Source organism: Solanum stenotomum, chromosome 4 (genome assembly GCF_019186545.1).
Source record: "Solanum stenotomum isolate F172 chromosome 4, ASM1918654v1, whole genome shotgun sequence".
Taxonomy (NCBI): domain Eukaryota; kingdom Viridiplantae; phylum Streptophyta; class Magnoliopsida; order Solanales; family Solanaceae; genus Solanum; species Solanum stenotomum.
In genome coordinates this window covers 24581637-24591956 of record NC_064285.1, presented here as the reverse complement: position 1 = coordinate 24591956, position 10320 = coordinate 24581637, and positions in this window count along the sequence as shown.

Sequence of the window (10320 nt, the reverse complement as noted above, 5' to 3'; positions counted from 1 at the left end):
GCCATTTTCCTGAATTATAAGTTCAAAAACTCCCTAGTTGTTCAATATGGTTTCCTCATCACACTCAAAGTCTAGATCACTGTATCAACCTATAGCTGCTACACATTTATTGTATTTTTTTTTTAGTCTTTACTACTCTTCTTGAGATGACATTTGAAAAAGTGTGGAGTGATAGGTGTTCTTGTTCAAATATTTTTGTATTTTTGTTAGTATGGGTGCTTGAAGAAAATTATTAAATCTATTTGAGGGTCTCCATGAGAGCATGAAACTTTTGATAATGCACCTCATATAAACAAGAATTAAGCCTATTCATGAAGTTGAGATGTTTGGTTTGGATATGCACAACTTAAATTATGAGTTGAGTGCAAAGGTTGATCTATTTGACGTAAGGCTAGCAAACGGACAGGACCGGATCAACAGGACCGGTTTTACCGAAATCGGTCCTCGTTAACGGATTTCGTTACCGGAACCGGGTCTTACCGGAACCGGTTTTACCGGAAATTTCCAAAGGTTCCGTCCGGTCCCTTAGTTACCCGATTGGAACCGGTTTGGATTGGACCGGAAACCGGTTCTTACCGGATCATTGTGTACCGGTAATTTTTTTTTTATTTTTATTAACTTTAATTATTATATAATATTATATTATTAATTAATTATATTATATTATTAAAAAACTTCAATTTAAAACTTTAAACTTTAAAGTTTCAATTGAATTTAAGTTTAAACTTTAAACTTTAAAGTTTAAAATTGACTTTAAAGTTTAAAGTTTAAAGTTTATATTGAATTTAAAGTTTAAACCTTAAAATTCAATTTTATATTAAAGTTTAAACTTTAAACTAATATTAAAATAGTTGAAAATTAAATTTCTAAAATGACTTGGATTAAATATAAGAGACCAATTTAAAAGAAAATCAAGGTGAATAGCCGTATATTTATTCAAATAAATAAATTGTACAATACAAATATTAGAAAGAGACAAAGAGTACATAATCTAGGTATTGAATATTAATTATTGTACTAACAATTGAAACTCTTTTTAAAATCTTTTCGTAACTTTTGTATCATTTCAAAAGAAACATTTTTTGGAACTTGTATTTGTCGTTCTTCTTCCATTGCTTCCATACCATCATCACTATTATCACCAAATATTTCATCTATTTCGTCTTCTATTTGGCTATTTAATTGTGGTAGTCCGGTATTTCTTCTTTCGGCATTGACCCAATCTCGAAACAACACCGATATTTCCAAACTATGAATATCGATGATCTCCAATCATAAATCTCGCCGCACTAAAAGCTTGCTCTGAAGCGACTGATGATGCTTGAATCGCTAGCACATCTCGAACAATCCTAGCAAGGGTCGAAAATTGATTTTCACGATTCTTCCACCGTACTAATATTGGAGCTTGAAGTTGTCCTTCTTCATGCCTAATCTTTTCCCCTGCCTGATTGAAATATAAAATCAAAATCATTAGTAGTAGATGATTCAAGCTCAAGATAATCATCCATCCAATCATCCGTATCATCGCTTCTAGGTTTACAAGATGGAGGTTCAACTATTGGAATATTTTTTCCATAGATTTATATGTATTATATAACTCTCTAGCTTTTATATATATGCTACTTTTACAATCTTCAACACTAGGAGTTTCATCATCTTTAATTTCTAAATTTGCATAAATCTTTTCAACCATTCTTTCAACACCTTTTAATTTATAATTTGGGTTGAAAATAGTAGCAGTCAAATAGATTTGAGGAATAGGGAAAAAATATTTTTTGAATTTTTCAATCATAAAAGCAAGGGAATTTTCAAATCGATCTTTTCCTTTATATTTTGCAAATTCAGATGAAATAGCACAAATATTTACTAAAACAGAAGAAATAGTTGGATAAAATTGACCAGAAGCAACATTTGTTGCTTTATAAAAAACACTTAAAAATTCAATAAGTTCTTTTGTATTTTCCCAATCTTCATAGCCAATTCTCAAATTCAGGTCCGCATTATGAGCATTAAAAACTAATTGTACCGGCTCTTGATAAATATAAGCAACTTGAAGCATTTCAAATAAAGAATTTCATCTAGTGCATACTTCTTTTGGAACTTTTCTATATTCAAGTCCACATTCTTTACAACGATTTTTAAATTCTGTAATTCTAGCTTTTATTTTAGCTTTAAAAATCCAATTACAAGCAAGTCTAATTTTTTCACATATTCCATAAAATTGTATAATAGAGCCTATTTTTGTTGCTATATAAGCACCTGTTTTAGTTTCTTCAACATATTTATATCCTAATATTCGTTTTTGCATGTTCCATTCATGGTCAATCCAATGGACAGTAATTATAAAATAATCATTATCATTAGGACTACGTCCCATATCAGAAGTAATAGATAATCTACCATCATAATAAACAAATAAACAACGAAGAAAATGACAATATTCTTTTTGATATTTAAAAAGATCACTTTTAATTGTACTTCTTGGAATACCTTCATAATCTGGGTTATACAACTCCCCAATATACTAAATAAAACCAGGATGTGAAGGAAATGAAAAAGGCAAATCACAAACAGCAACCATTTTAGCTAATTCTCTACGATCTTTTTCTTTACTATATGTGCGGTGTGTGCTTCGGCTAGTCGGGTTAGTCATATTTAATACACTTTGAACCATATTAGAACCTCCAACTCCCATAGAATTTTCAGGTTGAGGTATTCCATTTCTATTAGCCCTTTCTATATCATCTAGGCGAGCAAATTCTTTATTATACTTTCTCAAATGTGTTCTTAGTCGTTCTGTTCCCCCTTGTGTACCCGTAGTTACATGTTTCATGATCAATTTACATTTCGTGCAAGTAACAGTAGTTTTTTCCTCATTTTGTACCAAAAATTTCCATACTAAAGATCTTTTAACACGTACGCGGTCTTTGAAAAAGTAGGTAAAGAGGGGACTTCATCTTGTTTCGGTAATTCGGTAGCCGGACTAGTAGGGGTAGGGGTCTCATCATCTTCCTCATTTATTTCTACTTCCCAATCTAATTCTTCCTCAAAATTAGTAAAACATCTATTTAAAGTTTCATGATCTACTTCATTTTCGGAATTAAATTCAATAGGTCGTGAGTCTCGTGTAAAAGAAGTTTCATCAACATGAGTATAATCATTAGTATTAATTCTAAATCTAGGAGATGGCAAATTTTTAGAATTAGAACTACTTCCTCCTCCCCTATTATTTTTTCTTTTCGACATTGGTCTTTTACCACTATATTTTTCAAAATTCATATTCAAGTTTAAAATAATTAATATTATGAAAAACAAGCAAAGATAATATAAAAAAAAATAACTTAATTAATAAACAAGTAAAAAATTAAAGTTGGAACGAATGTACCGAACGTCTACGTAAAAGTAGACGTATAACCAAAGCCGGAATTGAGAGATGCCAATTGAAGCTTCTGATTTACTTCAAATATATTTTCCGAAATTCGAACTCCAAGTCAATATCACAAAATAATAATTATGAATTTATGAGAGATTGAAAATTAAGAGATTTTATAAGATATTAATGAAATAGTTTGTGAATTTGTGATTTAAATGAAAAAATATGAGTATATTTATAATGTTAAGGGGTATAGAGGGGTGGGGAGCTGTTTGGAGCCGTTTTGGGCCCCAGCCCAACGGCTAAAAGGGCCCAACGGCTCTATAACGTTCAAATTTTTAAAAAAAAATTAAATTGACCGTTGAACCGGACCGGAACCGGTTCTTACCGAACCGGATCAACCGGATAAAAATCTGGGTTCCGTTTCGGTACCGGTTCCTTCTGGTTCAACCGCTAACGGACTTACCGGTACGGGAACGGATCGGAACCGGACCGGACTAGACAAAAACCGGTCCAATTGCCAGCCTTAATTTGACGCCCAACCAAAGTCATCATATTTTCCATAGCGTCATCCCTTTCTTCTGATATAATAATCATATTTGTGGAGGCCATACCCAAAGTCATCTTTGTGTCTCTTGTATGTCATGCCCGGTTAGTCTTAGTTATACGGTCTATCTAGCAACGCTTTGCTAAGTCGAAATTTATGATCCATAAGAGAATCACCCTAAAAATTATTTTCCTTTGACTTGTTGATGAATTTTAATGAACGATAGAAATTTTGTAACAAGACTTTGTCGAGAAATTTATGATTCGTACACATGACTAATTTGTTTTTGAATCCCAACTACACTTCATATAGTGGTTCTCTCGTCATTTGACGAAAGTTGGTGATCATGTCATGCAATTGTAATATTTTAGAAGGTGGAAAGAAACGATTAAGGAATGTTTCAGTCAACTCATTTCAAGAAGCAATGGACCCTTGAGTCAATTCTTCTAGCCACATCGTTATTTCTCTTGTGAGGGAAAAGGAAAATAACCTCAGCCTAACAGACTCTTGGCTAATATTTGTATTGTTAAACGACTCACATATCTTCACAGAATTTCTTATATGTCACTGGCATCTTCGTTAACATGCCCGCCAAATAAACTTTCCATTTGAAGGAGATGAAGCATGGTGCTTGTCACGTGAAACAAATGTATTTCCTACCATTGGGGTCATTCCATGGCCAATTGACTCATCTTCCTTGTACATAAATTCGTCTACACTAGCATTCTTGCTAGTGTGCCTCATTGTTCAACCCGCTCAACCAACACAAATTATAAGACAAAGTAAAAGAAAAACAAGATGCCAACAAGTGTAAATTCACAAACAAACAATGACAATCACATTTCTATCCCCGACAAAGACATCATTTTTAATAATGTCCAAGACAACTCTATAATTAAGAAGACGGCTACGGTTGTATGCAAAATAAGTATCCAACAAGAGTTGGAGTCAAATCCCACAAAAATTGAAGGTATGATTTTTCCTAAATTTGTGAATCAATTTGCAAGAGCATCCATATTGTATCAAAAATAAAGGTAAATGGGGGGGGGGGGGGGGGNGGGGGGGGAAGTTGGTTGATATCAACAAACTTATTTCAGATTTCAATGCAAAACAAAACACATATATTGATTCAACAAGATTGGAAAAACTAGGAGTGTGTATTTGATGGGGTGTTAATTTGGTAGATATTAGCTATCTTAGAATGAATTACTACATGGATACCTTCGATCTAAACTACGCTAAAAAAATTTAATATGATGATTGTGTTTCTACTTGAGTTTGCATCTGTGAGATGCAGGTGTGAACTTGCAGCACATAGGTTCCCAACAATCCTCAGCCACTTTTCATTCAATCCTTTCTCCACTAGCACCTGCGAGACGGAGGTACCAACTTGCGACAAGTCTAGATGTAGATAGTAAAGTCTTGTCAGATTTACTTAGCACCTACGATGTGCAGGCACCTTCTTATGGCACGCATGCTTACCGCATTTGCTTCAATACCTTGTTGTTATTTCCAATTCCTTATCATCTTGATTTTCAAGAAATGTCATCTCATAAGAGAACAAAGGCATAAAATCCTTCTAAATAGAAACAATGCAGACTTACGGTTAAGAGATAAATACAATTGTAAAAATACCAACTTATCATGTCTCAATAATTATCGATGCTACTTATATGAAAGATATGAAAACCATATTTCATGATATGATTCAAAAATATAGCAAAGTGTATGTGTACGAAGTCATCATCAAGTCCAATGAGAGTTCGAATCAATTTGATTCACATGAGGATGTTCTTTGATTGACTACAGTAATACAACTTGAAGCTAAACCCTACCAATTGTGCTTTTGGAGTGTCAATTGAGAAGCTATAGGGTTTTATAGTTAGCAGGATATGTATTGATCTTGATCCCTCCAAACTCAAAGCGAGTAAAAAATTACCTCCTCTAAAGACCAAGAAAAATGTAATGAATTTCTTGGTAAGGTTGAATTACATTCGTTGGTTCACGCATAAGTGCTCATCAATACACCTATATGAGACTCCTAATACCCTTAACCCATCACATAGGCAATTACCAATACATACACTTCATAAGAGTCAAGCAAGTCTCGACTACCTTAAAATTAAAATACAAAAAATATTGAATTACGGTCTTTCCCTTCCTTAAAGTCTCAAGGCGATGCCAATCTAGTCAAATGTGTAATCTACGTAAGGATATGAATTTGTGGAAACCCATATTTCTATAGTTTTATTTTTCACCCAAAAAGTCAACCTCAAGCCCTCAATGTCAAAATTGTGGTTTTATTCCAAAATTTATTTACCCATAACACAAGGGCCTCAAGTCTAGAAATTCATTGAAAGTCGAGTCTGAATCGACATTCAAACCAAAGGAAAACATATTTTACTTTCTAGGTATAAACACCTCAATTTCTAACACCCAAAATGCGGATTAAATTATGAAATCTAAGATGGAATTACGGGAATTAGCAAATACAAGGTTAAATTACTATGCACGAGTTAAGTCATGAATTTTCCCTTGAGATCGCCTCAATTGAGCTCCCAAAATCGAGTATAAAGAATAAGTTTGAATTAGGTAATTAAAAGGTTTTTTTCCAAGTATCTTCGCAGAAGTAGACGAACCATCCTAGGTGCGTCCTCACTCTTAAGGAAAAAATCCTACACTGACAAATACCTAAAGCCCAACCCAATATCGCGAGTGTAGAGCATCTTCTGTAGAAGTCAAAAGATGCATTTTGAACCTATTGAAATAATCAAATCGATCAAAAATCATTTTGACCAAATATTGACTGGTCAATTCAAAATGAACTAGAATGCAACTAATGACCCAAATCACTCTCGACCGCCTTGAGATCCCTACAAAATATCCAACCAAATCAAAAATCACCCTCTAGAGCTAATAAAATCAACAAAACTCATTTTTGAATTTGTTAACTCAAAATTTTGACTTTAGTCACACTTTCCAATTACTGAACTTTCAAAACTGAAAATCTTATGCAAAACACATTTGATCACCTCGAGGATGATCTTATTTATCTCTGCAAGTCATAAACAACATAATAAAGCTACATAAAGGAATAAGCCTTATTCCGGGTATCCCAAATTTGTGACACCTGAATGTGACACTACATCCACAAGCCTACCTAGCTCTGAAGCAACGAGATTTGGCATTAAACTATATCGGAATCGCGTAAGGATAAAGCCAGCCGCTATCGGAAAATTTGTAATTTTCCTCTTTATTGTTATGTAATATATGTAGATGTTTGTCAGTGGAAATCTTCATGAAGGCCAAGTTCAAAAGAAGTTGCTCCCTGGGCTTCAACTATAAAGAGTTTTCTAGTTGCTCATAGTAAACCATTTGATATTCATTCACTCACTAGCAATACATTGTTATCTTTTATTATTAAGATTTTAAGATTTATTAGTCATTGCTTTGTTCATTATCAATAACACCAAGCTTGTACGATGACGCTACCAAATTCTAGCATCAGACCCAAGGTCGGAGCCAACATATTGTTAGGAGTTCATATGAACCTCCTTCAGTGGAAAATATTATTATTTATACATGGTTAAAATTATTATTTTTAGATATATATAGTAGATGTTGAACCCCCTTCGATTAATTGGTGTGTTTACTTCTTCAGATTTTGAACCCCCTATTGAAAATCATGGCTCAACCACTGATCAGACCTCAAGTTTTTTTATTCTCTTACTTTATTATTTAATTTATTTTATTACGTGCTTGTTATTAATCTTGTTCGCATTAATTAAGCAAGTTATAATATCTAAAATTACATATTATTGGTCATCTCAATTCAAGTATTCTTGAACCACGTCAACGAATTCAACTATACCATTTTAAGGCTAAACTATTAGGGTCTGTTTGGAAAGCCATCATGTAGTTGGAATTGGTGTAATTACCAATGTAGTAATTATCAGCCTAGTAATTACCCTGAGCCCTCAAGTGAAAATTACAATAATATACTACTTAAGACTTTAATTAACAATATATACACATATTTCTATTTAATTACAAACATAGTTTTAAAATTACAAACATAGCAAAATAATTAAATTTTTGGATTTAATTTAATTTTTTATTTTTGATTTTCTTCTCTCCTCTTTTTGGGATTATTTGTCTAATTTTGGGATGATAATTATGGTATTTAATTTTCCTATATTTTATCTCTTCCAATTACTATTTTTAAGTCACACATTACTTTAAGGTGCCTATCCAATAATATTTTTATTTTTCAAAGTAATCTAAAATCCATTTATTTTACTACCTTTTTGATACAATCCACAAAAAGTAAAAGTTTTTACATCAAAGTAAAACCTTTTTACCTTCCCAACATTTTTATTCATTCAAAACATTAAATATTCCTAATTATTTTGCTAAAAGTTTTCACCCTTCTCTCTTCCATCATCTTCACCATTGTTTCACTTTCAGTTCTTCACTTTCATCTATCCCTTTCACCATTCTTAATTTTGTCTATTTCATATTTTGATTTCTATTAATAGAACGCCTCGAAAAAGTCCTATTTCATATTTTTTTTGTAGCAATTGTGGTTTGTATATATGTGTATTTGATGAGTATGTGTGTCGCGAATATATGAACATATCAATGACAAATTTTTATTCTGAAAATTTTCGATTGAGATATGGAGCATTACTTTGAAATTACGGAAAGAGGAAAATTGTACCGTCAGTGAAAGCGAAGCAACTGAAAAAAATCATCAGTTTTAGAGACAACAACAAAATCTCTAATCGAATCAACGAGTGTGTTGTTATTATCCTCATAATTGGTTGAACAAAATTATCCTCATGACAGCGATTGAGGATGAAATCCCCATTTCTAAAAGATTAAGAGTAAATCAAAATTTATAGTGTGAGTTTGGTTTATAATACCAATGTGTGTGATTGGTAATTTTCCATAGTATTATTACGAAAATGTGTTTTCATTACGTTAATTGTCTATGTTCATTGTTGTTTCAAACTATATATTCGAACTTAAGTAGTTGCTACAGATTGAATGTATGTTGGTATATAATACCAACATTTTTGTCACTATATACAACCATTATTATGACAGACTTTTTTGTATTACTCCAATATTATATCGATCTATTTTTACGTTTAAAATGTGGGTTAATTCTGATATCAAATCAATTTTTTTTACGTTAATTCATTGTTACATTGGTTTTTATATGCAGAATACCAGAATATCAACCAATATATACCTCATCATTTTTATCAATATTTGTGCTTACTCCACCACAAGTATACCAATTGTGTACTTGGTGGTTATGATATACAACCATTATTATTAACATTTTTTATTATTACTCAACTACTATATCAATTTTTTTACGTTAATAATGTGCATTAATTCTAGTTTCAATTCAAACCAAACTCGTGTTTGTGTATTCAATGTTCGTAATACCAAAATATCAGCCACTATATACCCCTAATTTGAACAATCTTTATGATTGTTTCACCAAAAATACACCAAATATGTATGTGCTAGCCATTATAACAACCATTATTATTGATTAATATTTTTTAGTATTACTCAAACATTATACCAAAATATTTAACTGAACATTGTGTAATAATTTTTGTTCCAATTACTCTAAGTAGTTGTTGTTCATATTCAATATTTAAGGTTGGTATTTAATACCAGTCTTTCAATCAAACACGTGAATACCAACGATATGTCAATTAAATCACCAATAATAAGAATACACTAATCAAGAGTAACCAAAGTTGGATAAAATTGCATTCATCATTCTTAAAAAATCCTACAATTTTTGCAAAGAAGCAAGAAAATATTAAGAATTTTTTTCGAAAATAATACATCATTGTTAATTCTGATAAGCAAACTTGGGGCAAGTCCTTTTGTTATGCCCTGATGTACCACATTTACTACAAATGACTTTACTCCTCTTGTATTTTCCTTCGTTGAATCCCTTCTTACGATCGTTACTTGGTGGTCTGCTTGGTTGTTTTCTTGTAATTGATGGTAGCATTGCCTCTTCAAAGTTGATTGTTTTTGGTGGTTTCTACCTGTTTCAAACCAAAACTTATTAGTAGTGCTTCCCGTCAAACAGAATGGTCATTTCAATGTATTCAACTTATATATAATGTTTTAAAGAATGTTTTTTGATGGCATGATAATGCTTAACTCAAATATGGTGTTTACACCATCATTATGTACCAAAATAGAATCAACATGTCCACCATCATCATCTAAAAAAAATATCAACTCTGAATGACACAAAAAATTATAAGAATTACACCAAAATTGAATCAATACGTACACCATCATCATGTACAAATAAATCAACTCCGAACGACACCAAAAAAATCAGAATTACACCAAA